Source organism: Nipponia nippon, unplaced genomic scaffold (assembly GCF_047370975.1).
Source record: "Nipponia nippon isolate SJK-2023a ecotype South Korea unplaced genomic scaffold, ASM4737097v1 scaffold_8, whole genome shotgun sequence".
In the NCBI taxonomy this organism is placed as follows: Eukaryota; Metazoa; Chordata; class Aves; order Pelecaniformes; family Threskiornithidae; genus Nipponia; species Nipponia nippon.
The window spans coordinates 25,795,908-25,823,762 of record NW_028262402.1 but is presented as its reverse complement, the minus strand read 5'-3'; the positions used below and the strand labels follow the sequence as shown (position 1 = coordinate 25,823,762).

General features: G+C 50.9%; 1 pseudogene across 1 annotated transcript; it reads left to right on the top strand.

The window, feature by feature from the left end:
- Positions 1 to 1,035: 1,035 nt before the first annotated feature.
- LOC148050524 (chondroitin sulfate synthase 3 pseudogene) lies at positions 1,036 to 25,955 on the top strand (annotated as a pseudogene). Its single transcript, XR_015701054.1, has 4 exons — positions 1,036 to 1,045; positions 2,248 to 2,709; positions 4,610 to 4,891; positions 25,377 to 25,955. The product of XR_015701054.1 is annotated as a chondroitin sulfate synthase 3 pseudogene (transcript).
- The last annotated feature ends 1,900 nt before the right edge of the window (positions 25,956 to 27,855 follow it).

Genomic DNA, 27,855 nt, shown 5'->3' with positions numbered 1-27,855 from the left:
GCTCTTTTCCTCCCGTTGGATCTGTCAGCTAGTGTTTAGGCATAAAGCAGCACGCTGAGCGCTCTTCAGTGTGAAGAGGCTTTCAAATGTAACGCTGAAAACATGAGAGATGAATCACGGAGTGTATTGAAGGTGAAGAGTGAAGCTAACTAAGTAAGAGAGAATGGCAAATCTTCCATATTCAGTAGAATCTATAATTTCCTGTCTGACACTGCAAGAGACAGAGAAGGAATCCTCTGCCTCCCCTCTGCTCAGGAAATCACACTTTGGGAGAGTACGAGGAGAGTTGAGGCCCGTACCTTTACATCAGAGTAGGAGGGTCAACCTCTAGCAAATGCTCTTCTCCAGCAAATCAACTGTGCAGTCTTATGGTGTTTGGGGAACGCTACCCCCAAGGTAGTAGCAGGGCTTTTGATGGGTGCTCAATTAGTCTAAGGAAAAATACTTACGAGCTATACTTACTGATTTAAGTATCAGTTGTTTTAGCAGAGTAATCACCTTTCCTACCGTGGCAGCAGCTAAAGGCTGCAAATGACAGGGCATGGCTTATTGGATGCGGTCTTAGATTGCCTTAGCTGCTGAAGCCCTGAAATCTGTTTAAAGTATTGTTAAGAGAAAAAAGTTGTTAGCTGACACATATAAGCCCTAGCCTTGAAATTCATAGTAGCGATGACTTGAATGAGAGAAGCCAGAAATAAGGATTAGCGATAGAGACACAGCGAGAGCAAAGCAATCCTGATTCCTTGCTTGCTTACTTACTATTACTGGTGAAATAAAGACAGATATAGCTAATAATAGACTTGAACCACTAACTTTCCTACAAAAATATCTTTAGGGGACAATATCAAGTGCTGTTTACTGTCCATGTCCCAGGAACAGGGAGGAAAGGGTTGTGGCCCCCTTGAATAGTTGCCCATTGTACTGCACAGCTATGCCTGCAGGTGTACCTCCAGCCTTGCAAAGTTTGCTTTGGTTGGTTGTTGGCTTTTTATTTTTTTTTCCCCTCTTGCTTTTTAAAAGATTTGATTGAGGAAAATGACAGAGGGTAAGCTTTGGCAGCCATTGCAGTCAGTCTTACCAGCCCGGTCAAGACAAGGGGCGCATTCCCTCCCGCAGGACTCTGCGTGGCTGTTGCCTTTGGGTGGCCAGATGGTACCCCTCTGTATCACTCCTGTATCAGCCCTGCTCCCCGACATCTGGAAGGAGCTCTACATAATGGAAGTGACGGAATAGCTTAGTTGAGGAACGATTTCTAGGTCACTGGTGTGTTCAGCAAAGGAAATCCGCAATGGGTTCCCTCCTCCTGGCACTGCACCCCTGACCTGCCTCGCCGTGGCCAGCCTTGGGACGAGAGACGAGGGCAGGACGGGGCTAGCCGGCGTCCCGTGGCCGCCCTCGGGCCATGTGAAGCCGCGGCCGCGGAGGAGCCCCCGGCCTCTCCCGACGCGGCGGCGGGAGCGGGGCGCACCGGGGCCAAGCGCCGCGGCCGGGGGCACCCTCGCCCCACCGCCCCGCGGGCGCCCGGCCCCGGCCTCGGCCCCGGCGGGCGGAGGGGGCGCCGGCGGGCGGCGGGGCCGCGGCGCGGGGGAGCCGCGGGCGGCCCCCAAAACCACCGTGTCCTTCCGGAGCGGCGGCGGCGGCCGCCACTTCCCCGGCGCGGCTCGGGCTCGGGCACGGGCGGCGGCGCCCTCCGGGGTGAGGCGCTCGGAAGCCGCGGAGGAAGCCGGCTGAGCGGCGAGCGCCGAGCGGGGGCCGCCGCCGCCGCCGCCGCCGTGTGGAGGAGGCTGAGCGGTGGGAGGGGCGGGGAGGGAGCAGCCGCCGCGGCGACAAGGTGCCAGCGGAGCGGAGCGGAGCGAAGGGGCCGCCGGTAGCGCTCCGCCGTCCTCGCCGCCGCCCTCCCGCCGGCAGAAGTTGGAGTCGGGAGCAGCGCGGGCGGCCGGGCCGCCGCGGCGGGGCAGGGAGCCGCGCCGGGAGTCGCCGCGCCGGGAGTCGCCGCGGGCGGGGCCGCCGCGGGCCGGGGGTCGCCTCCAGCGGCAGCGCGGTCGCGGAGAGCCTGGCTGAGCGTGGCGCTGGGGCTGGGGCTGGGCTTCCCCGCCGCCCCCTGGCTCCTCGCCCCCAAAGCGGCCGAGCTGAGCGAGAAGAAGCGGCGCGGCGCCAGGCTCTGCTCCTCCTAGGGGCGCTCGGCGGGGCCGCGGGCGGCCGGGGGCGCGGCGGCGCCGGGCGGGCAGCAGGCGCCGGCGGAGGCAGCGGCAGCGGCGGTGCTGGGCGGCCCGAGTTTGAGGAGCAGCCGCTGGGAGCTGCCTCCGGCGGCGGCGGAGGAGGGCACGGTCTCCGGCCCCGCCGGCGGCGGGGAAGGGGAGCCGGAGGAGGAGGAGGAAGGCGGCGAGAAGCGGAGCGGCCGGCCCGGCGGCAGCCGCAACGGGAGCGGGGAGTGGGGGGCGCGCCGGGCTGCGCCAAGCCCCGCAACTTCCTCTCCGTGGGGGTGAGGACGGCGCAGAAGTCCCTGGGCAGCCGGGCGGTGGCGGCGCAGCGGCCGTGGGCGCCCTCGGGGCCGGGCCGCGTGGAGCTCTTCTCCAGCCAGGGCTCCGCCGCGCCCCCCGGGCTGCCCCCGCTGCCCGGCGTCGCCCTGCCCGGCGTGGACGCCTCCTCCCCGCCGCAGAAGAAGTCCTTCCTGATGATCAAGTACATGCACGCCCGCTACCTGGACAAGTACGAGTGGTTCATGCGGGCGGACGACGACGTCTCCATTCAAGGGGAGCGGGGCGCGCCCCTCCGCCGGCGGGAGGGAGGGAGGGAGGGAGGGAGGGCGGAGGGGCGGGCGGGCGGGGAGCGGCGGCCCGGGGTCCCGCGGGGGGCGGGAGAGGCGGTTGCCGCTTCGAGCCCCCGGGCGCGGGGCGCCGTGGCGGCGCTGAGGTGGCGGTGGCAGCCCCGAGGTGCCCCCGCGGGGCCGGGCCGCCCCTGGGGAGGCCGGGCCGCGTCGGGGGGCTGAGGCGGCGGCTTGGAGGGCGGCGGGCGCGGTGAGCGGGCCCTGCGTGGGCGTGGGGTGCCGGGGCTGCGGCCCCCGCGCTTGGCGGCGGCGCGGCCGTCCGGGCGAGGCTCTGCCCCGGGCCGGCGGAGAGGGCCCGGCCCGGCGCGGCCCGGCGGGCGGCGGGGCTGGGCGTGGGCAGGGGAGCGGCGGGGCGGCGGCGGCCCCGCGGCCGGCCGCGCAGCCGAGGGGCGGCCGTGCCGCCTCGTCCCGCCGCCCCCGCGCAGGCGGCGGGCGGCAGCGGCAGCGGCGGGGAGCGCTGCCGGCTGCGTCCTGCTCCGGCCGGGCGGCCCCCGCCGCGGCTGCGGCTCAGCCCGAGGGCTTGGGCTCGGCGCTCGTGGGCAGCGGCGTTTTGGGCGCTGGCAGAAGCTCTCCGCTGGCTCGCTGACGCTTCGGCGGAGCAAACGCAGCCGCCGAAGGCTGCTTGTAAAGCTGCCGTTCTCCTCTGCAGCGTCTCTGGAAAGCGCTGGCCCCGTTTCCCTGCGAGCTCTGGAGCCCCGCGAGGCAAGGATGTTCTGCAGCCCGCGTGCTGTTGCGCTGCGCGCGTTGCTGCCGTTCCTCGCGCGGCGTCGTGCTCCTGGGGAAGAGCGAGCAGCTGGAGTTGGAAGCGCAGGCCCGGGCGGGGAGCGTGGTTGCTGGCGCTGTGGCGAGCGCTGCTGGAAGTTCACTGGAGGGGACGGTGTGCTTCCCTGGCTGTCACTGGGTTTTGTTGGAGTCGCCTCCCGGGCTGCTGCTCGTCAGCTGTCGTTCGTCTGCGACATGCTGGCACGCGTGCGGGTGCGTGCGTACGTCTAGACGTTGGGTGGCAGACGTCGGAGTTGTCGGTGGTTTCTCTGGGCTCATTTTGGAGTTGCAATGAAGCTGTCTTTAAGGGGTTCCAAGGTTGCGAGTTAGACCTGCCCAGAAGCCTTTAATTTCAAGTGGATATGACATGGCAGTTTCTTCAAAGAAGCGGGGCGGGGGGTTGAAGGAAAAGGGGGTAGGCATTGCGGCCCTGGAAATGCTCTGGAAGGGGCCGGAGTTTTCCCTTGTTGCCACAATTCCTCTGTAATCAAAGCTCTTGATCTGGGTTAGTTTCAGTTTGCTCTGGTCTCTTCCAAACTTCATCCTCTTGAAAGAGTACGGGGCGTTTTTCCTCCCTCCTCCCTCCCCTCCCCTCCCCTCCCCTCCCCTCCCCTCCCCTCCCCTCCCCTCCCCTCCCCTCCCCTCCCCTTCCCTCCCCTCCCCAGCCTGGAACTAGGTTGGCAAAGCGTCCTGCTTCCGAGCGAGTTTTAAACGGGCAAAGGAGGGCTTTCCCTCAGTATTGGTTGAGCAGAAGAAGGTTCACTGGTAGAATTAAGTTCTGGTCGTATTGTGGCTTTTGGCTGAATGCAAAGGTCATTGTAATGTTGATGAATAATGAAACGCAGAGGAGTCTGTGCAAGGTCGACTCGTGCAAGGGTATTTTCAGTTCGGTATAGGGGACTGCATTGGCAGTGATTTCCCGTGAGAGTCTCAGGTGCCCGTGAGGTTTTTAAGCACGCTTGCGGTACGGGCAGAGAGATGGCTGGCAGAGAAATGACAGTAATCTTTTCTCTTTTTCAGGTGAAAAACGGGAGGAGTTTCTTCGCTCACTGAAGAGCAGTAAAGCCCTGTATTTGGGAGAGACGGGTCTGGGTACTGTTGAAGAACTTGGAAAACTGGGGCTGGAGCCTGGAGAGAATTTCTGCCTGGGAGGGCCGGGAATGATCTCCAGCCGGGAGGTTCTGCGGAGGATGGTGCCACATATAGGTGAATGCCTTGGAGAAATGTACGCCACTGATGAGGACGTGGGGGTGGGCAGGCGTGTCCAAAGGTTTGGAGGAAGTCAGTGTTTGGTGGTATGAGGTAAGTGAGGGTGTAAATTGCTGTTTGTGCTGTTTGTTTACAGAGTTGTACATCTTGCAACCTAAGTGGCTGTATCCGCAATCTCTCTCCGCCACAATTGTGTTTTAATGCGTGCATCCGAACGTAAACCGCAGAGTGTAAGGAAAAAAGAGAGGGAAGCATCCACGGCAGGTTGCTGCAAGCGTCTTTATTTCTGCTCGCGTCTTTCCGTTTGGAGTGGTGCCAGTTCCTGCAGCCGTGTTGTCAGTATTGCTGTGCTCTAAGTTGCTAAAGCGTTACCGTGAGGGTTTCTACATCCAGTCCTTGAGAGGGTGCTGCTGTATTTGAGGTATGCTGTTCAGGTTGGGTCTTTTTAAGAGCTTGTTTTGGGGTAAGCATGCGGCATATCTGTTTGTTCTGCATTGCAGGTTCTTAAAATATGTTGTGGTGTTGGAAGAAGAATTGCCTGTATTTTCTTATTGACTCGGCTGTGTTTGAATGGAGTTCATTCCTGGCAAAAGCAAAACCAGGGGCTGTTTTTTTTTATTTCTTGTACAGCAATGCGATTTGTTGTTACCCCGCCTCTGCCTACGATACCCTTTTAACAGTGTTTCTCGACGTGTAAGAGAGTGTTAAAATGCATGAAGGACGCACACAGCGTGACCCATCTCCCTACGGTGAAGTCGTCGTAGGAGCAAATGACTTCATTCCATAGTAGCATTTTCTGGAGTAACAAAGCTGCGTTGCAGTAGCCAGAAAGTTTGTTTGCAGTGCCGTAACTGAAGTTCAGGCCTATTTCTCTGGAAATAGCGTGGTTAGTGGCAAGACTGTCTTTGTAGATCAAAACAGACTAAGCGTGCGCCTGCCCGAAAGGGCAAAGGGCGATGGCTAATACGAGGAATGTGATTTTAGTTATGTTGACCGGTTCTTTACTATTGATACGTGCTTGCCCTTGTGGCAGTCCCTCGTTAAGCAGGAAAAAAATCATGTAAATGGGCCACTGAAAGAGGGTATGCACTATTAATGACAAAAAGACAGGGAAGGGAATTAATTTGGTGGGTAAGTCTTTCTCTGAATGGCCGTGGGGCAAGGTGGCCATTTTAAGAATGGGTTTGGTAGGCTACAGTGCCTGTGAACAGGTGAACGAAAGTAAATGTTGAATAGTTGATACTAACGAGGTGGCAATCTTATCCTTTCCTTCCCAATGGAGAGGTGCTTTTGGAGACTGTTCCAGTAAATGTTGTAAATGCCGATGGAAAAGAATCCACCCGCTGCACTGGTAGAGCAGGGAAGGCCTTTCTTGCGCAGCTGGGTATCAGTGTCGGAGTAGCGGTCCTTAATGAGACTTGCAAGCAGCGCGCTAGGTTGGCAGCTTAATCTTTTGCTCGGAGGTGTTTGGGCTGTGTGTGTACCAGGTCGTTTTCCAATCCGTAGGGGCATGTGATGGCTGCTGATCTGGATCAGACAGCAGAATTGCGGTTCTGCCTTGCCAGTTGTGCCTTGGAAGGGGTTTTGGTTCTGTGTTTGTGGTTTGTCTTCTTGGGAAGAAAACTGCCAATAGATGACATTATCACTGTGGTTCTAATTCATTTGGCTGTTGAACGTCAGGGAATTTGGGCTCCAGGCACTGAGCGCAAGTGGGCTCGAGCAGACGCATAGGTTTACTTTCTTCCGTTTTGGAGACTGAGTTCTATGACTGCCCAGGTGGTCAGCTTTGCATGGTAGGATTGGGGCCGGGAAACGGCAACTTTTTGGAGAACAGGTGTGTTTTGATGGGATCTGGAACAGAGTGAGAGCAGTCTTGCCTGCCAGGTGCTCTTGAAGGCCCTCGGTCTATATGATAAAGAATGGGAAAAGAAGAAACGGTGTTAGGATTGCAATAGCAGCTGCTCATTTCTGAGCAGTATTTCCGTCTGTTAGAAGAATCTTTGACTCTGTTGCTGGTACAGGTGATGCTCCGGAAGAGGCAGGTGATTGAGACAGAGCTGCCTAGGATTCCATGGCAGCGTTAAATCCGTGTGGAAGGGAAGGAGCGAAATGGGGCGTCCGGAGAGAGAGAAGTTGCCTTCGTGCTTTGGCGCAGGTTGTGTTGTGTAGCTGGTTGTTTGAAACAGACTGGTACTGCACCTGAAGAGAGTGGCGTGTTGCGGGTTGGTAAAGGAGTCGTTGAGAAGGGTGACTTTTTTCCTCGGGCGCTGAAACTCTTGCTGTGTGCTTTTTCATTCCTGCCTTAGGTGAGCACCGCTGTTTGTGTGCTAGAAGGGGAATCAGACAGACATGCGCCAAACGGAGATTGGGGCCAGTGCTTTCTGCGTAGCCAGCTGCACTTGTGTCCTGAAGTCCTCTTGTCGTATGTACGTATTAAGCCGAGTCCTGTTGAGCTGCAAGATTTTTATGGACTTGGCGGCTTTTGGGAAGATGCGTGATTTGTGTTTAGGATGTGTTGCTGAAGACTAAGAGAAGCTGGAAACAGTTCCATTACCATTCATAGAAGCAGCAAAGCTCTAGAAGAGTTGAATCACTGTTGCATCTTTTTTTTTCATGAGTTTTCTTTTCTAAGAGCTGGAACGGAAAGTCTCTTTTTGGTGAGGATGAAAGCAATCCAAGTGTTCAAGAGAAGACCTGAAAGGCTTGATCTTTGCTGGGTGGCTCAGGTGGCGTGGGTAAGGCTGGCTGCCTGTCAGGGCTTATTCTGCTGCCGTTCAGAGTTAGCTAGTAAGCTGGGCTAGCTTATATGCGTGATATGCTTGCTGGCAAGGAGAGGGTTACAATGTGGATTCTGTTTTTTTTTTTGGCAATTCTTTTTTTGTCAGAATGACTAAGAAAAGAGGTGTAGAAGCCTGTAATGAGCCACTCTGATTCTTGGGGCTTTCTAGAGTTTACTTCTCGTTGTGCCAGATGTGGAGCCAGGGCTAGAGGCTGGGTCTCCCGGGTACCAAATGACTTACGGCTGAGGGGATGAGTCTCCCCCTGTCTCTGCTGATGGAGCTCCTCCACTTAGTCATGGGATTGCTGAGAGAGTGAATGTAATAGCAGGGTTTTTAGGGCCCGTGGGCGGAATGGAGGAGACAAACCCCTGCCCTCAGGCTGCAATGTGGCAGTTGCTCTAAGCGGACATAAATAGGGGCTTTCAGTGAAGGGTGGTTGCTCCTTTTGCTTGCTGTCCTGTTGTGCAGGACCTGTGCAGCCCTGGGGTGAGCTGGAGCAGGGGCGGGATCCCCTTGCAACCTGAACCTGACCCCAAGTTGTTTTCTTCAGCTGAGTGGGTCCCCAGGGCAAAGCTTTGCTGAGCAGGAGCATCAGAAGGTCAGGTTCAGCCAGGAATGAAGGGGCAGGAGAGTGTCAAACTGCCCTTCTTGGCAGCAGCTTGCGTTTGAATTGGCTGGAAGCCCCAGTTGGACTGCAGCCTAAAGCTCGTCCGATTCCTTGCAACGTGGGGAAGCGTCTGCTAGAAGCCGCTGTGTTTTGGATGGCTCATGTTCCTTCTACAGAAGATGCCTGCTTGTTCTGATGTATTTGCCAACTCTGTCTTCCTTGATCCTCCAGTTTTGATGATGCTGTAGGGATTAAGGTGTACTAAACCTGGCCAATTTGTCTAAAATGTCTCTGTAAAAAGCCTTCGTTAGGTGTTAGCGACTTCTGCTTCCCCAAGTCAGTAACAGTAGAGATTAAAAAGGGCCTTTTGCTTTGGTGCTTTCAGAATCCCTATTTCAAGCTAGCACTCTCTCTTCCACTGCCTTTGAAGCCTTGAAATCTCTTCTTTCATTTAAAGAAAGACATGAGCTTGATTTGAGTGACTCGTCCTTGTTTTATTCTTTGGAAAGCGAACTATAGTTAAAAACCTGAGACGCTGTGGTGTTCCTTGCTTTGCTAGTTAGGGGAGACTTGGCTACAGAGGGCCATTTGGCAAAAAAGGCTGGCTGCTAGATTGTGTCCCGTCCCCCCTCTTTTTTTTGAGCGATGTTTGTGGTTTCAGAAGACCATTTTGTAATTTGTCACCTGAGTTTGTAACAGATCCAGTAGTGTAGTTCCAGAACAGGACAAAATCAAATGCAAGGCGTGAATTAAGGGGCTATACCAATTCAAGCAGAAATCAAACCTTGTCAGGGTGTAAATACTGACTATCGGAGAATGCTTTCTTCAGCAAATGAAAAATGACAAATGCAGCATGAAAGGATGTAAAGACCATTCGTCAGTGTATTTGGGACATTCATTCTCATGTGAAGTTTGTAAAGCTTTTCTTTTTTCCCTTTCTGTGGGAGAGAAAACCGTAGAAAATACCCTTAAGTTAGAAGGGACCCGTCAGGATCATCAAGTCCGACGCCTGCTACTCTCCTTTGAATCTGAAAAACGACCTCCATCCAAAAAACTACATTTGTACAAAAGACCGCATATACTTTCTATCTTTTGGTAATGCATATGTTGATATTGAGGGAAAATATTGTACATTGTATGGACAAGCAGTCCACATGAAAGATTTGTATCTGTTTTCCCATTGTTTTTTTCCTCTTACAAAGTTCTATGACAAGCATAGAGTAGCATCTCATTACTACGATGTTTTGGGTTTTTTTCATAATACAGCTCTCTAATATCGTATTTGTTACTGATTCCCAGTAGTTAGAGTAAAGAATACAGTAAATGTCCTGGCAAAATGCCTCTTTGGATCAAACTGTATGCTCCAAAGGGTTCCCTTTGCAGTGCACTGGTACTGGGACTGCCTCCGGAGGTGCTGGAACCTTTGTAAGCCGTCTTCTGGCTTCCTCGAAAAATACTTTCTCTTTTCCTTTTTAATGCCAGTTTTCCTTCCTGATGTATTTGAATTTTTCATTTGAGGCTTTGTCTCTCTCTTTGGTGACGATATTGGTGGATCACAACTCAGCTTTGAGTGGAACGCTGCACCAAAGAAGCATTAGAGGTGGATTTGCCTTTGATGATGATAAGATGGTATTTTGCTCATTTGGGTGCTGGAATGATCAGGCTTCAACCAGCGGTACGCGCCCCCTCCCCCCCCCCCCTTAAGCTGGTGGGTTTGGGCGGCTTCGTCGGGTAGTTACGTAAATGCAGGCATCGATTTAAAAAAGCATAGAGCGAGCTATCAGTGACCCTAGAACAGAACCGCGTGGAAGAGTGGGTAATTAAGATTGTAGCAGGGGTCTCTGAGGGTATACGGAGAGGAACGGGATGATCCCAGAGGCCTCAGAAGTGCTTGCATAAATGGGCAATTAGTGACACAGGATTGTGTATGTGCTCTCTTAACTATTTGTTATTAATAGCTATCTGATTACAGCAACGCTAAAGGTAGTTATCAAAGTTTGTTACTTCATCGTGATGCCCAGCTGGGTAGAAAAGCGAGTTATATTTCCGTGGCGTTGTAGTATAGCGTTTCTGTGTGTACAGGACAGCAACTAAAGTGCAACTGCTGAAATGCCTATGGTATTGCAGTAAGCGTGGTGCTAAAATGGGGCCATTGCTCTTGCCCTGCGAGGCTCTGTCTGATGCTCATGTGAGCCGCCTGCCCCTGTTGTGCTGTGCAGACTCCCTGCTCTTTCTCTGGCTTTGTAAATAGCCTCCTGTCATTCCTTTGCTGTTTTACGTGGGGAATTTTGGGAGGCTGCCCAGGGGTGCTGCCTGCCTTGGGTTCACGTACCCTGGGGCCTCCCTGTCTTCTTGCCCGTCCTTGATCCTGCAAGATCAGGTTGTCTGGGAGTTGAGGAAGTTCACGGTGAGAAAAGAGAGTCGTCCCTGGTACTGGCATGTTATTGAGGGTCTAAAGCGTTTCTCCCTGTAGCTGGGCAGGACTGCAGGAGTTGGAGATACCTTTTTGGGGGGCCTTTATTGTGAAGGGTTCAGGTGGTATTGCCAGAGCTAGCGTGGAGGTGTGCGCCAGCACACACAAGCCCGCAGGCAAGGCTGGGGTCCGCTGTGGGATGGCGTCCTTGCTGTGGAGCCGAGAGCTAAGGGGGCTGTTTGTCAGCCTGGCTGAGCGTTAGGTTTTCCTAGGTTTCTGGCTTGTTTGTTTGCAGATGGGGCGTCATGTCTTTCCTGCTGTGCCCCAGGAGGAGATACTGCTCGTGCCTCTTTGGAGTTTGACAGCTGTGTAATTCTGACTCCTGGTATGGAGTTACCGAGGTGCTGGAGGCCTCTGGGAGTGTGTTTTCATGTCCATGGTGTGAAGGCAGCATGGATCCACCTTCCGCCCAATGTGCTTTCTTCTAAGATGCCAGCAGCTATTTATGTGCAGGACTCTGTGGGCTAGCTAACGGCTTTCTAGTCTGTTTTGAATGTTTGTATGTTCTTAAAGCAAATATTTCAAAGGTTTTCCCCTGTAAGAATAAGCTCGTGTTTGAATTAGCAAAGCATCCCACAGCCAAGCAGAAGACAAACATAAGGAGAAGTTCTTAAATGATTAAAAATGTGGTTTTAGTTCTGCATATGGATATCGTGAACCATCTCTCAGCCTGTATGGAAATTTAAAGCTAGACAGGTTCAACTTTTGTCTCATGTTTGCTCTCATTTTATTGGCAATGTTTTCTCCAGACTTTTGTGCGATTGGCATATTGGAGGTGGTATTTCCACGCAAGTCTAGTGCGGAAGGCTAGCTGTTCAAGTGTGTTTAAGGCTAGCGTTCGACATGAGGCGACGCAGTGGTGGCGCAACTATAGTAAGAGTCACCTCGTTTAAACCCATCGCATCATCACTCTTGACGGTGCCTGTCACATTATACAAGAAAGACGCTTGAGTTTTGAAAAGGGACTTGCAGATGAAGAACTTGTCTGCTTTAGGGTCAACAGTGGATTCAGTGCTTGAAGTGCATCCATGAAACAAAGCGTGGTGAAACCCTGATGTTTTCACTTTTTGCCCTGAAATAGTTTTCTGTGCTTTACCTTAAAATCAAGTAAACCAAACCACATGGGAAGCCTTGGTTTCTATAGATATTGGGGCAGATTACCAGGTGACTGAAATAGGACAGAGTTGCTCCAAGTGTGTATAGTCTTCTCAAAGACACTGATAGCCCACAGGTTGTTTCCTCCCGCTGGCTCCCAAGCCCCAGAGGTGATGGGTTTTGTTCCTTTTTCTGGACTGTTCTTTGTACCTCCTCTTGTCCCGACTGAGGAAATGTCCCAGAGAGAACGTTTTTTCTGACTTTCACTTTCCAACTTGCCGTCTTTTGGTGAGATCAAAAGCGGGGCTTCTGCTGCAATAGGAAGTGCTCAGAAAGAGAGAAGGTCGCAGCTGTAAACCGGGAGAGTTACAGAAATTATTTGAAGGAAGGGCTAATTCCGTGTACTTCTATTTCCCTTGGTATTTCATGAGATGTCAAACGCAGGCTATATTTCTTTTTTTAGGAGAATAAGCTTTCAAGGTGCTCTTCCAGTGCTGTATGTTTCTTGGGAGTTTTCTGCAAGTAGACAAATAGGTATGAAGTGCAGCTGGATCATTTTAGGTCTTCCGACTTGCTTTCTTCTGTGGTTGTCATGGCCAAGGTGGTTTCCACCTATTTTCCGTTCTTACGTGAGAAGGTATGTATGAAGTCATTGGATGTGCCGCTGTAACATAGGCTCTCACATACGCTTTTATTTAATGATTTGCTTTCATCATGTAACATGAACTATTCAAAGAATACATATATTGATTTGAAGTGGAGCAAGAACAGCTACGCTCTGAGGAGTTTATTCCATCTGAGGAGTGCCGGCCAATGATTTCAGCTGGAGATGAGTGCACGGGTTGGTTACTCTTCCGTGCGTGTTTGGAACTGGGCAGCAAGCAAATGTGTAGTTCCACCCCAGCTGCAATCTGTTTGGCTTGCTGGGTATCAGCCTAAGGGAAGATTTTTGGCCTGCTTTTAGGAATGCTTGTAAAGCATGCATATACTTTAGGAAACAAAGAACATCTGAAAGTAAAGGTATACTTTTAGGAAGTTGTGGCGGAGGAGAAGCAGCCTGGTAACTGACGACAGGCTTCTTGAATGCTGTTTTATGTATGACGTAGTCTTGAAATGAACGTAGGGAAGGGAAGGTTACCTTTCCGTTTAGTTTTTATTTAGCGCTTTCGAGACACGTTTTCCACAGTCACTTTCCCCATTGGCTGAAGTTTTACCTTTCGTAAACCAGCCTTTGTGAGCATTTAAAAATGAAAAAAAGAAGAGGCTGACGTCAGTCTCTTCTGGAATGTGCTGGTCTAATCAGGCCGTTGGAATATTGGAGAATAACACCTGAGGTACTGACGGGACAGATTGTTTGGTTTTGTTTTTTTTTTTTAATTTTCAGTTTGTGATAAATGATTTAGAAACTTGGAATTATTCCTTTTAATAGGTTTCCAAGAGGATTGTCATTTGGTGCCTTGTTTTTTTTTTTTGTGCGCTTGACACTTGGAAAGATTTTATATTTTGAAGATTGCTTTAAAGTTCGTTTGAGTCCTTCAACGTTTTTGCTTTTTGTTTCTTTATTATTTTTTTGACACCCATTCAAGGGCAAAAACAATAGCAAGGACAATCTGTGTCTTGTATGTTTTCTGCCGGTGGTGAAATAGTTGCAGGCAATGCTAACCCCGACTGCAAAAGCTGCTTTTCCATTCTGAGTTTGGAAAGAAAAGGCATTTTCAACAAAAAATGTTTCCGTAATGCGAGGAATTTGTCCCTTTTGCAAATTTCGTTTTGTTGCGATTTTGGTTTTCTTGATTTGTTTAGTTTTTAATTGCTCACACCTCATTGAAATGGCCTGGGTGGCTGAGGTGTTTGCTAATGAGAATGCCGTTGCAATGAGCACCCACTCAGAACGATGTCACCGCCACTCTAGCAATAATCTTTACTTTTTATACTCCGTATCTTAGGCGCAAATCATGACCTGTTTTGAAAGTCAGCCTGAAAAGTTTTCCCTGGAGGAGTTCTTTTTCCTTTCCTGTAGTTTTTTGTGGTTTTGAGAGGTCTTTTACTTAAGCACCAGGTTTAGACGTGCAAAATGGAAAAGGTACAAAAGAAGGGAGACGACTGAATGTGCCAAGGTGTGCGCAGCAGGAAGGAGTTGTCCGGTTGTGTTGGGGTGAGCAGGTGTTGCACACTACTCGGACAGCTCAAATCCTCAGGGATGACTGCAGAACATTGCCCACAGGAGGCAGATAGCAAGGCAAAGATGCAAAGGGAAAGAAGGTAATCAAGAGGAGTTAATGTTCTGGAGGCAAGCAGTGCTTGACCAGCCTTACCGCCTCTGTGGCGAAATGACAGGTTTTGCGGGTGAGGGGAGAGGGGTGGACTGAGTTTCCTTTGACTTGAGAAGACTCTGATGCTCGCGTGCTATTCCCATTTGTAAGCTGAAGGAGTATAAGCTGGATGAACAGAGCGCTAGGTAGGCTGAAAACTGGCCTGAGGGCTGGACCTAATGGGAGTAAGTGTGATGGTTCAAGGTCCAGTTAGTGTCTGGTGAAAAGGGGTGTACCCTCAGGGTCCAGTTCTGGGTGCAGTATAGTTCAGTGTCTCTCTCAAGAGGCTGGTGGCCGAGATGGCAAGGAAGACTGTACCGTGGGCAGGTCTGCAGGGAACATGAAACTGGGGGAGTGAGAGAGGCGGAAGAGGTGAGGTGCGGTACGGAGGGCCCTTGAGACGCGTGAGGAGTGGGCCTTTGGAAACGTCGTGAGTCAAACAAGGCATATTGCAGAGCTCTGCAGATGGGGTGAAGTAGCCCCATGCTCTGTGCAGCCTGGGAGGGGCGTGGCTGAGGAGCAGCTGCGCTGCCAAGGACTTGAGGTTTCCCGTGGGCGCCAGGTTGGGCGAAAAAAGGAGTATGCTCCCATTGCAACTAGAGCAAGCCCCATGTTGGCCTGCATTAGGAGGAGCACGGTCAGTAGCCTGCAGGAAGACTCGGTCCCCTCTGTTCCCTGCTGGAAGGCTTATGCTCAGTTCTGAGGGAAATGTAACAGTGGCCTTTTAAAAAGAGTAGAAGGGCAGTTAGAAAGAGGCTGGAGCTGAGCTCTAGGCAGTGTAAGAAGGGGAGAGGTGTCGGAAGCTGTGGCTTGGGAGGGTCACGTTGCACCTTGGGAACTTTTCCCTGAGGAGGGCAGGGCAGTAGTGGGCCAGGTTTCGGCGGGGGTTGTGCAGTCTCCGCGGAGGAAGGTTTGGCAGCTGCGCTTCAAGCCAGCGGCTGGCGTGGGTGATCCCCTAGGCCCCTGCAAATCACCGTGTCTGTGAAGAGAGGATGCTCTGAAGAATGGGGAAGAAACAGGGCACGTCGGATGATGGTGAGATCTGGGCAAAGCTCACGTGGGGTCCAAGGCGGTAAGGCAGCACAGTCGTAAGGTAGCTCTGAAGCAGACCGTCGCGGTCTTCGAGCCAGTTCTGCTTGTGTGGTATCTAAAGCAGTCAGCCCCTGAAGAAAAGAGTGAGTGCGAGATGCATTGAAAATTGCAGGCTTGTGTTTATGTGTGCTGCTTCTCCCATAAAAGAGTAACAACTTTGTTAGACTTTGTTAGACTGCTCTGGTTAGTCAAGGGATCGAGGCCTGCTGGAGGCTCTGCAGGTCTGGTTGGTCTACAGAGGCAAAATGCTGAAAACGGAAAAAAAATGTGTTACGGTTATCAGCTTGTATCCTGAGTAAAGATATGGCTGTAGGGAGTAAATGAGTCTGGTAAGAAGTGGTTTTGGCTGTGTCTGAGCGTAGGCTTGCTGCATGTGCCTGAGGTAGATGAGTGGGGAGAACAACAACCTAGTAAGAAAAAATGGGAGGAGGCTTGGATTGTAATGCTGTTTGAATGGCAATACTCTGGGTTAAGCAACATGCCGAAAAAATGGGGGAAAAGATGTACTTTTTTTTCTTACTAGAAAATAGTAAGTGAATGGAAAAGGTCGATGCCTTGGGTTGGAAACGCAGCCTTGGATTTACTATTTAACCAGCCAAAAGTGGGAACTGAGTATTGTAGGTGACGGATGTTTGTGTTCATAGTCTCTGCATACCGGCTCTTTTTCTTCCTTGACCAAGGAAAGACATGTGCTCTGCTTGGTTACTTGCCGGCCTACTAATGTGGCCTTCTCTGTTTTATTTACTGTGACCAGACTTCTAGGGAAGGCAAATGAAGTCTTTTATATTGGTCCAGCTCGAAAGGCTGCCTGGAGACTGAGCAGGCATCTCTCCTGCTGGCCCACCGCCGCAGATCTCCCAGGCAAAGCAGAAGCAGTGCACGCAGTAGGCCATGTAGGTTGCCTTCTTGATGTCTCCCAGGTAGATGCAGGTGGGAAAACGGCAGCCGCAGCCCTGGGGCAGGGCAGAGAGATGCAGGAGCGGGCTGGGATGTGCCCCTATCTCTGCGTCCCCTTGGAGGTGGGCTGCAGGGATGGAGGGAAGGAGGGAGGGACGGAGAGCTGGAGGAGATGCCCCGATCTCTTCCACACCTGCCCAGGGCTCAAGGCGGGATGGGCGAGATGGGCCTGAGAGGGGCACACTCTGGCAAGCTGTCGGGGGCCCTGGGGGAAGAGCCTCCACGCTCTAACACACCAAGTTAGCACAGGCTACCTGCAGCAGGTGGTCAGGGAAGGTGGAGGAAATTTATTTCCAGCTACAATGAAATCATGGTGCCCTCCGAGAAATTCTCCCCTTTGCCTTTCCCTCACTGATGAACCAGTGTTGGAAAGCATTCCCCACGGTGAGTTGCGCTTTGCTCATGAAACGCACGCACCCTGGAAAGCACCAAGGTGTTTATTGGAGGTGGAAGAGGCAGATGCTGAGGGGCCGCAGCTACCCCATGCCATTGCGTGGGTCCGGAGGAGCAGGAGGGCCAGCCTGGCGCTCGCCTGCACTTGGCAGTCTTTGCGCGCGAGATGGCCTCGGCGGGGTTGGCTGCCGAGAAGCGCTGCGTGCGGGAGCCTGCTGGGAGGTGGCGTTGGAGGGCCCCGGAGCTGCACCCCGCCTCTGTGCGCGGTGGGTCCCCGCAGGCTCCCTTCTGCCAGCTGAGGGCTGGTCGTTGGTGGGCCGCCTGCGCAGGTTGTAGCGCTGCTGCGGGGACCGGCTGCGGGCCCTCTCCATGGCCATCCTCCGGCGCAGGCGGGCGGGCAAGCCAACCACATACTCCTCGTAGTTGTCGTCCCCTCTCACCGAGTGCAGCAGCTGCTCCAGCGGCTGCCTGCAGACCGGGCAGGCATCACTCCTGCTGGCCCACCGTCGGATGCAGGCAAAGCAGAAGCAGTGCATGCAGTAGGCCACATAGGCTGCCTTTTTGATGTCTCCCAGGCAGATGGGGCACTGGGAGTCTGCTGCTGCCTCCGCCGGCCCAGCCCGGGGTGGCTGGCTCATGCCGCCGTCCCTTGCAGCAGAGCTTCTCTCCCCCATGGCTTCCTCAGCGCACGACGCTCTAGCCTGCCAAGAGAGACGTGCAAAGTGCTGGAGCTTGTCTGGCGGGAGGGGCGGCACTCGGCCTTGCTCTCAGCCCACGCCAGGATGCATGGTAGCAGAACCGGTGGAGACGTGGCATCAGAAAGCTGGCCTCCTCCCAGCTGCCCAGGCAGGTGGAACAGCGCTCCTCCAGCTCCCTGGCCATGCTGTCCCCGTGCTGCGCTGGGCTGGGGGGAGCTGGGGATGTCAAGCTGCTCCCTCTCACCAGCGCTGCAGCAGCGGGTGTCACGCCAGACAAGGAAGAGAGGCCACAGGCGTTGGCTGGCCTGGGCAGGGGTGGAAGAAATGCCCAGGTCCCTCCAGAAGGAAGCCCTCCCAGCTCCCCAGGGTGACGTTTCCCCACCCAGCTCACCTCTGCTGCTGCAAACGTGACTTCTGGCTGCCCCGGTTGCCTGAACCTGGCAGGGCCAGAGAAAATCCTCCAACGGCTCTGGGGTCGGGCACTGAGAGCTGCAACGAACAACTCCTCGAGCACGACACCGGTGCCAAAGGCCTCGCTCAACACTCCACACCTCGCCAACTGGCTCAGCTGGAGTGTGGCCACGAGCCAGCTGGCTGAGACTCGGCGCCCAAATATATAGAGGGAGGGGTGCGTGGTCACAATCCATGGCTCGGGCATGTCACAGGCCATCACTAGGTGACATCACAGTCCGTCGCTGGGGGACGTCGCAGTCCATGCCTTGGTGACATCAGAACCCATCGCCTGGGGACATCGCAGCGGGCCCTCCTCGCCCATGGCGCCCGCCCCAGCAGTGCTGCGGCCCCAGCACACGGGTCTGCCCCTGCAGCGTCACTGTCCGCCCCAGCTCCTGTCTTGTGGTCAGCATCTGTGTTAAACGCCAGCCACCGAGGCTGCAGACCAGGCAGGCATCTGTCCTCCTGGCCCTCCGCCGGATGCAGGGAAAGGAGAAGCAGTGCATGCAATAGGCCAAGTAGGCTGCCTTTTTGATGTCCCCCAGGGAGATGGGGCACTGGGAGTCTGCTGCTGCCTGTGCTGGACCTGCCTGTGGCGGCTGGCTTGTGCTGCCGTCCCTTGCAGCAGACTTCTTCTCCTCCATGGCTTCCTTGGTGCCCGATGCCATGTCCTGCCAAGAGAGACGTGCAAAGTGCTGGAGCTTGTCTTGTGCTAGGAGCGGGAAAGCCAAGGAAGCCCCAGAAGTCTGTGGGAGAGGGGAGGTGAGGTCTTCCTGAGGGCTCCCTTTGGAGGTCAGAAAGCAGCAGCCGCAGCCCTGGGGCAGGGCAGAGATGCAGGGCTGGGCTGGGATGTGCCTGTGTCTCTGTGCCCCCTTGGAGGTTGGCTGCAGGGAGGGAGAGAGGGATGGAGAGCTGGAGGGAAGCCCGGATCTCTTCCACACCTGCCCAGTGCTCAAGCTGGGATGGGCGAGATGCGCTTGGGAGGGGCGCACTCTGGCAAGCTGTTGGGGTTCCCTGTGGGAAGAGTCCCCATGCGCTCCCCCAGACAGCACCAGGTTCACACAGGGCACGTGCAGTAGGTGCTCAGGGAAGATGGAGGAACTCACCATGAGTCTTCACTGCTGCCGACATCCCCAGCAGCCTCACACCCACCCCCCTGGGACAGGCGTCGATGGGACCTGTAGCACTGCGCAGCTGAGCAGAGGGGAGAGTAGCTCTGGAAGGGGCTGCCTTTGTGCAGTGCCCAGACCTGCTTTTCTCCCCCATGCAAAAGCTGGCAGAGCAAGCCGAAGGTGTTGATGGAGGCTGCACACCTTGTGGAACCTCCCTGCCATGTTTCAGTTTGTGCACAGTGCTCCTATCCCTGGGCGCCACTGGGAATAGCCTGGCTCCGTTGTCTTCGCACCCTCCCTTCAGATATCTTTGCAGCTTGATGAGATCTGCCGTGAGCCTTCTCTTCTCCAGGCTAAACAGTGTGAGCTCCTCCACCTTTCCTTCTGTGGGAGATGCTCTGGTCCCTGCATCACCAACAAAGCTGTTGAACAGTACTGGTCCCAGTATGGACCCTTGAGGGACGCCGCTTGTTACTTATCTGTGTTACTTATCTGTGTTTGGATACTTAGCCATTGACTGCAACTCTTTGGATGCCACTGTCCAGGCAGTTCCTTATCCATGGAATAGTCCATCCATCAAATCCGTATCTCTCCAATGTCTCGGCACGGCTGGTGTGTGGGACTGTAGCAAAGGCCTTACAGAAGTCCAGGTGGATGCCATCAGTTGCTCTTGCCTTATCCACCAACGCAGTTGCTCCATCGTAGAGGACCAGCACATTAGTCAGGTATGATTTTCCATTGGTGAAGCCAAGTTGGCTGTCTCTAGTCACCCCCCTGTCTTCCCTATGCCTTGACATAGCTTCTAGGAAGATCTGTTGCATGATCTTGCTGGGCGTAGTAAGTTCCCAGGGTCCTCCTTTTTACCCTTTTGAAAAGTGGGCTCAGTGTTTCCCTTTTTCCACTCCTGGGGGACTTCATCTGACTGCCAGGACTTTTCAAGTATGGTTGAGGGTGGCTTGGCACCTACATGAGCCATTTTCCTCCAGACCCTGGGATGCATCCTGTGGGGTCCCATGGACTGGTGTATGTTGAAGTTCCTGAGATGGTCTCGAACCTGATCTTATGCCATGGGAGGGAGTTCATTCCCGCAGTCTGTGCCTTAAGACTCAGGGACTTGAGAATGTGGGAAAGAGCATTTCTTCTGGAATTTATTAACTGATGCCATTTGATGATGCTTACTTTCTGCCACCCATTGCTACTCTTCAATTGACGTAAAATCCTTCTATTTATCAGGACAAGCGGAATGTCTTTGGAGTTCCTTAGCAAAAGGATATTGCTTGTCATTAAGACAGAAGTACAGTAGAGACCTTTAAGACTCTCCTGAAGTGGCTTATGATTTTCTAGAGTGGCTATTAATTATACACAAGACAGTGGGTGAACATAAAGGAGGATTGCAAGACAAGCTGTCTTGACAGCTGGTTTTGTCCTTAGGCGTTGCACCTTTTTGCTGAGAGGTCTTAATGAAACGGACTGTTGCGATTTTGCTGTGATAAAGGGTCACACCCAAAATTGTCATTTGTGTTTGGAATCCTTTTCATCTGGTCTGTTGTCAATTCCTTTATCCTAAAATCTTTGTTGGTGGCTCCCGAGAGCTGGAAAGCAGCAGCCAGAGTTCAGGGTGAATAAAATGTGACAAAAAGAGAGATCCCTCTTAATGTGAAATGCTACCCAAGCTGTAGGTGATGCAGACAGGCAGTTAAAAAGTGCCGCTGTGAGTGATACTGCAATATGTTACTGTGTTGTAAAGGCATGCAGTTCAGGATATAATTACACGTTTTATGAAGATGTGTGAAGGAGTATGCTGTGCCTTGTTAACCCCGTCATTTATGAGAAATTTTCTGTTTTGTACTTGCTATGGTTATATAGTTGAACTTGGTTTTGCCTGCATGCTTTACAAAGGAAGCAAGGTGTATCTTCAACAACCTAATAATAAAATTGGTGAAAAATTAAATGAAATGGCATTTGAGTGAAATTGAGAGGAACCACGTGTTAAAGGCCGTTTGTTCTTTGTGTGGGGAAGAACTGACTGATGGGATCGCCACACTCTCCAAGTGTCTTGGAAGGCTCAAAACTTGAGGTGGTACGGCATCAGGAGAGACAGGTGAAAGATTGAAAGCAGGGGCAAAGGTAGCTTGTTACTGATTGGAAGCAGCAACAAAACTATGCTTCTTTAAGGCCTTAAGGTGCTAATGGTGTCTCCCTTGATGTGTCTGAGGAGAGAGTGGAGGAGAAGTGATATAAAGTAGGCGGCGATCCTGAAGAGGGAACGAATTAGCTCAAATTGTAGGCAAACCAGGCCTGTTGAGAAGACAAATGAGACAGCAGGGTGGCCTACTAAAAAGCAGTAAAATCCTACTTAGTTCTGTCCTGACAAAAGAGATTAGGGAACTCACTAAATAGTGGATGGTATGTTACTTCTAAGCTTGAAAGAACACGTGGAAATGTTTTTGTTAAAGTTGCTGTTGTACTAGGGAGAAAAATGGGAAAAGTAAAAGAAGGAAAAAAGCAGTAGCAGAAGAGAGGGCAGCCCTCCCTCTCCCTCCCGTCTGTAATTTTTTAAAATGAAAGGAGGGGTGGATGGAGGCACTCTTGTTTCTTCTTTGTTTCCCTATTGTAAATCATTAGTAATAATGTAATCATTTATATTGCATGGGAAAAGAGGAATTAATGTTTTGGAAGAAACATAATAATGAGAATACCCTTAAGTGAAGTTGTCTTTCAAAAAACCTTTTGTATTTTAAGCTATGGAGCATCCTGGCTCTGTGTGTGTGATCCGACATGTTCTTTGCCTTTGGTAGTGATCCTAAAGTTGGGCAGGTCAAATGTTGATGCGAACTTGGAGCTGCCCCCAGTCTCGTGGTTATTTCTGATGAATAGTGTCGTGACCGGCTGTTATTTTGGGGTTGCGCGTGCCCCTGCTAGGATCGCCGCTTTTCTGCTTTGAATCAGGACAGAAGCTCCGAGACGTTGGTGTAGTGGCTGGGAACTGGATCCACTAACGCCAGTGCTCTCTGTAATACAGAAGCTGTGTCTGCCTGAAAGGATGAAGAATAGCATGTGGCCTGAAAACTTAGCGGAGAACTCTGGAAGCAATGTCAGGATGGAGAAATGGGCCGGTGACTTTAAGGGCCTTGTCTGTGCTGGGAGAAAGACATTTTTGACCCAAGAGATGTGAGTGGATTTCATAACTGTTGCTGAGCGGGTAACAGATTTTAATATTGATGGTAATTCCCGAGAGGGAAAGTGTTTATCTTGGCTCTGAGCCTAGTCTAAATTTGCAGTACTTCCAGTTAGGAAAGGTTTTGGTCTACCACCTGAGGAAATTTGGCATGGAATCTATGAGACAAGATAAATAGTGAACCCCCAAATGCTTTTTCTAGAGTCTTCTTCTGGAATGGAGTCACACTTAAAGGTCATTTCTTTCCAAGCCATGTGTCTTTTAGGGGATTGCAGGCTAAATTCATGTTTTGATATAATCATTGTAATCTGGATTCACAGGGTCTTCAGCTGGCAAAGCCAATACCGGTTTTAGGAATTACTTGTGGAATAAGGCTGATTTGGCTTTGGATGTTGCAGAAATTGTTCCAGTGGGCAGAATGATGCAATTTCTGTAGTTTGAGTTGGTGTGTATTTCTCATTCGTATCCATGAATAGAAAGGAGAAAAGAAACAATCACGCGATCCCTTTGCAATTGGTGAATACCTACCTGGGAAGTGTAAGTGATGAGAAGTTAATGAAATGCCTCATTGCATCACAATCACAATGTGAGAACAACAGGTGTATGAGCTCAGATTCAAAATAAGATCTAAACTGATGGCCAGAAGGAGGAAAGCCAAAGCATTTTAACCACTTGCCTAGGCAGCCGTTGTGTTTTTTTAATGCAGACCAGATCTCTTCCTGTTAGCTAATAGCTGTATACATGTACGACTATATACAGCAGCGGAAATCAAGGTCCCAATAAAGTTTTCTTATCTGACCTTGCACACAAGTTGAGACTACTCTAATACTTTCTCTGATGCTGTTACAGTTGTGGCAGTGTCAGTCTTTGTACTGCATTAGGGAGTTGAAAGGGGAGTGCTACTTTGTTGCTGTGAAGATGAAAGGCATTCCCCTTCCCTGAAGCTGTGTCCTTCCACAGCCCAGCCCTTTTATAATTCCCGCCGCTGCCAGGGTGTTTGGGCCCTCGCTTTGGAGCTTGTGGGGCTTGTAGGGTGCATTATTACAAATGTAGAGAGAGCACAAGGGAGCAGTAGTATAATGCAGTAGAGAGAAATGAATCTTTTTTTAACTGTGGATTTCCCTCCGACAGACAGACACAGGCACACAGACACAGGCGCAAGCAGACACACTCGCGCAGACACACACACACGCGCACGCGCAGACAGAGACACTCTCTCTCTGCAGTAGAAGCGTAGTCAGTCCTGCTGTTCACTGGTGGCTAGTGGTTTGTTTGGACTTTTTAATGAGGTACTTGAGGGCAGGCGATTGTCCTTGCTTGTTTGGAGGCTGGTGGGACTTGTGGCCAAAGGGCATCGTTCCTGCTGCTTTGCGTCACATGAGGGAAACCCCAGTGCCATCTGGATGTCAAGACCTGCAGTTGCCAGGGTGCTTCTATGTCAGATCATTCATGAGCATAGCACGAATACTTGTGCTGATCTTAAAATGAAGAATTTCTCAGGCCCTATTTGATGGGCATCGCTGAGCGATGAAACTGCCATTTTTGTCTGGGTTTGAAGTCCTGGTTCGAGAGCGGGAAGTGCTACGAAGTAGTACTACCTAAGTACTGCAAATGGAAGAATAGCAAAGGGGAGGATCTTCAGTCCGGGGAAGAAAGTTGTTGGATTTTTGTGGTTTTGGTTATTATTCTTTCAGGTAACGTTGTGTAAGTGTTCATTGGCTTTTGAGCTGTGTCTTGTGGTTGCTGAGTGGAAGCAGGCACCTGCGCTGTGGAGCTGCTGCATGACAGGTGAGGGGACGGTCTCCCTGGGGGAGCCCCTGCATGGTCCTCTGTGTTCTTAGCTTCACTCCATGGTGAGCCAGCGGTGGCTACCGCCTTCTTCTGTGATCCACGCAGAGGTTAAGCCTCAGGGAGACATTGCCATTTTCCAACCTTGGACTACTCCCAGGGTTTTCCCTCCACTTGAGTTTTGGAAGTTGTGAGTCTTGGATGTGTGAAGTTTTGGCACACGGTCAGAAAGATTCCCCCCTCCCCGCCAAGTGGCATGTAAATGGTGTTGGGAGATCTTTTTTCCAACAAATGCAATTCTGCAGTTGGAAAGAAAACTGTTTTGATCCAAGATGTGTCTATTTTAAGCACGTCTCAGTTTGGTCAACTGGAAGTGCGTGTGGGAGACTGGGAGTAGCATGCTTGGTCTGCCTGCAGTTGAAGTCCCAGTGATCGTTGGCTGACGAGACGGTGCGTTTTCCAGCAACACTGATCAACTCGTATTTCCTTAGCACTTAGTGGGGGATGTTTTCCTATTTTCTACTAGATGATAGTGATGTGACTCAAGGCAAAGCTTATAGCGCACAGGTCATGTTTGCAATACGGCGGTGGGTCTTTGGGAGACTTGTATTTTGGACACATGAAAAATGAACTTGCAGGAAGGGATCGACTTGGATCATTACGATACAGAAACTTCAGCAGATCTTTCCTGCCATGTTAATTCAAAAGCAGAGCACAGCATGCTCTGAAGAACTGAAAAGCGTGTAAGTATCTCCAGCATGTTGGAACTGGGCATGTGTTTTGTTTGGTTTGCTTTTTTCTAGTCAAGTAGCTTAGCCACAAGCATACAGCCTCTGGAGCATCAAGAGGTGTGTGGTTTTCTCTTGTGGGTGAGTTCCCATCAGTTTCACTAAGTTAATTGAGCTAGTGGGAGAAACACCTTCGTCTGCTCCAAAACCAGAAAGTTGTGACGATTTTGTTTCTTGAGTTCCCAAATGACTTTGTATTTGGACACTAATTTCAGCTCTCTGTAAAAATACCTAGCGTGCCAAAATCAAACTTTCACCCAAACAAGGTATATCATTCAGTCTGAAACGTACTGTCCTTGATTAGTCATTTGTAAACCAACCCAGAGCTTCCATTGAGCCCAAAGTCATTTGGCAGGCACAGCTCTCGTGCCAAATGTTATGGTAATTCTTACTGGCATGCACAAGTTACATTTTTGTGTTTTAAAGGTGCTGCAGCCACTGGGTGGGCCAAGGCTGGGAAGCTTCTCACCCGCCTTATTGTTGTGAATAGGCAGCACCAGCTTTAGGACTACAATAGGAGAAAACATGACTGTTGCTAAGAAATGGGATGGAAAATCCAAAACCAGAGCATTGTCTCAGTAGGTGCCTGCACCCCTTGACAGGCTCGGTGAAGGTGCCTGTTGGCTATAATTTGCAAAAGAAACGGTAGCCAGAAGTCAAGCCAGACTTAGAAAAAGTAGACATAGTAAAAAATTCTTCTTGAGACTTTTTTCTTACTAAGAAGTGGAAAAAGAATATTGCCACTGGCCACTCAGCAGTCAGTACTAGTCAATGTGGAGAGAAGTATATAGATAAAATGATAAAGCATGAACGGAATGTCAATTTTTATTTTAACCTCTTGCATGTTTTCAGGTAGAGGCCAGCAGTGAAATTGAGAAGTATCGAATTTAAAAGCAGTAAGAGGACTTCTCAGTGCAGTGTGTGTGTAAGCTCGGAAACACAAGCCTGTGAGAGACCACGGTCAAGCACTTAGGAGAAAAAGATAAGTTTTATGGATGAATAGCATCTACAGTTACGTGAAGGATTATTTAAAAAAGCGTTACTCTAAAGTCTTATCATTTATAGCGTAAATTGGCTTTGATTGCCTGAGGCAATGAAGATCCTTCCTTTGTTTGCATGTGTTTCAGGTATGTTTCGGGGCTTCTGGACCTTCTTCTGAACCGTCTGGTATGTCCAGCATATCTAACTGAAAGACAGGATACTGAATGACATGAATCATGGTCCGTTGATGACAGTTTTTATGAGCCCAAGATCCTAATTCTCATTTGGAGAAAGCACGACAGAAGAGTTGGACTATTTGAAGAATTCTCTGCTGTTACAGTCACACGGCTGGGACAGTTTGAAATAGAAGTCACAAGAGAAACTGCAAGCTCTGTGTACTTTTTTTCTCGTTTTGAGGATGAAGCTAGCGTTAGGTAGACGAGAATTATAACTGACCTTTAAAAGTACATTGTTTCTGTGATTCTTATATATATATTATAACATTCCCTGCCTATACGGGGATGAGTACTCAGACCATGGCTGTTGTTAAATCAACACATACAGTTTGTAGTGTTTGTGTTGTAATTGACCAGAGAATTGTCTGGTGTAGTTCTGTAATTGACCAAAGCAGGTGGTTATCTTTCTCAGAAGGACAGTTGCAGAGAATGATTTTTTTGGAGGTCTGTTCAAGACTAACAGAATTGGTTAGCATAAAAGCCAGAATGGTACTGTTATGCTCCAGTGCTCTAATCCAGCTCTTGCTTGACAGTGAACTTTAACATGCTGACAAAGTTTTATAAGATAGTCTGTAGAGGCTTCAAGAGAAGCAAGAAAAGATTTTTTCTGACCTTTCGGTTATAAAATCAGCATTGGAACAAAAAAAGAATTGCTAGGAAAAGCCTAGGCAACAGAAATAGCCACTGCTTTATCATATAGTTGCATGTAAAATAGCTGTCTCTCTCAGCATAAATGATTGCACTGCTTGCGGTCACTTGCATATGATGTTTGCAAGGCCTGGAGCAGCCATAAATGAGCCTGTGCTGAGCTGGCCTGCTGAGTTGCTTGGAGTGCTGAGGCTTTCCGAACCTGAACAGCTACCAAACCTAAGGCCCTGTTTTTTTGCAGGATGCATACTGACACAGAGCTGGCTTCTGATTCTCTGCTTCGATGAGGATGTGCAAAAGTGTGCTGCAACTGTAAATGCAAATGCTGGATTTTGTTCCTTCTTTGCATTTCACGTTTTAAGTTCGTTAGGTGTACAAAAAGATGTTTGATGGAAAATACTTCAGAAAGGAGAAGTGCAAGTATTCTTTTGTCATGGTTTAACCCCAGCTGGCAACTAAGCACCACACAGCTGCTCACTGGCTCCTTCCCAGTGGGATGGGGGAGAGAATCAGAAGGGTAAAAGTGAGAAAAGTCGTGGGTTGAGATAAAGACAGTTTAATAGGTAAAGCAAAAGCTGCGCAGGCAAACAAAGCAAAGTAAGGAACTAATTCACTAGTTCCCATCGGCAGGCGGGTGTTGAGCCATCCCCGGGAAAGCAGGGCTCCATCACACGTAGCAGGTACTTGGGAAGACCAACGCCATCACTCTGAACGTCCCCCCACCCCATCCTTCTTCTAAGTGCCGATATCCATGCAGTCTGTGTTTCGCAGGCTTCAGCTGTGTATGAAGTCCCGTGTTGCCCTGGCATATAAAACTCCCTATCTACAACGATGATCGTATTCCCTCTTCTCCGTTACCCTTGGGGAAAACCACTGCGAGCCTGTGATCCGACTGTACTAATGTAAGTACAGAAGTACAGGTGAAGTACAGAAGTACTACAGGAGTAGAGGGCGAAGGGTGGTACACCTTCCACGGCACGCACATAACATGTTTACTCTCAGTTGTGGTGGCCTGCACAGTTGCTCACAGAAAGGTTGCAGGGTTGGGTTTGTTGACTGAGAGAGGTGGATTAATGTTTCAGGCTTCTGAAATACATGCAGACATTCCCATGGGGAAAAGCGGAGTAGGTTTTATGCTAGATAAGAGTTGGAGAGTCTCGTGGTTTCTTTCAGCAGTATCAGAGCAAAAAACAGAGATAAGGTGCTCAAAATACACACGAAATACGAGACGGTCTGTTGGTGTTGTGTTTGTCACAATGAAGCAAAGGGATGTTTTTCAGGCGCTTCTGGTGCTGATTTTGACAGTTGAAGTATTTCCTAAATGAGGGTGTTAATAGTTTGGTTTTTTTAATTTTTGCAAGAAGATGAGAACTTCTACAAAGTTGTTTTTAACTCTCCAGTCCTATTTTGCTCCTGTAACTGGGAGACTGGTGTAGTTTAGGGCATGTAAGGGTGTGTCCTTGTTA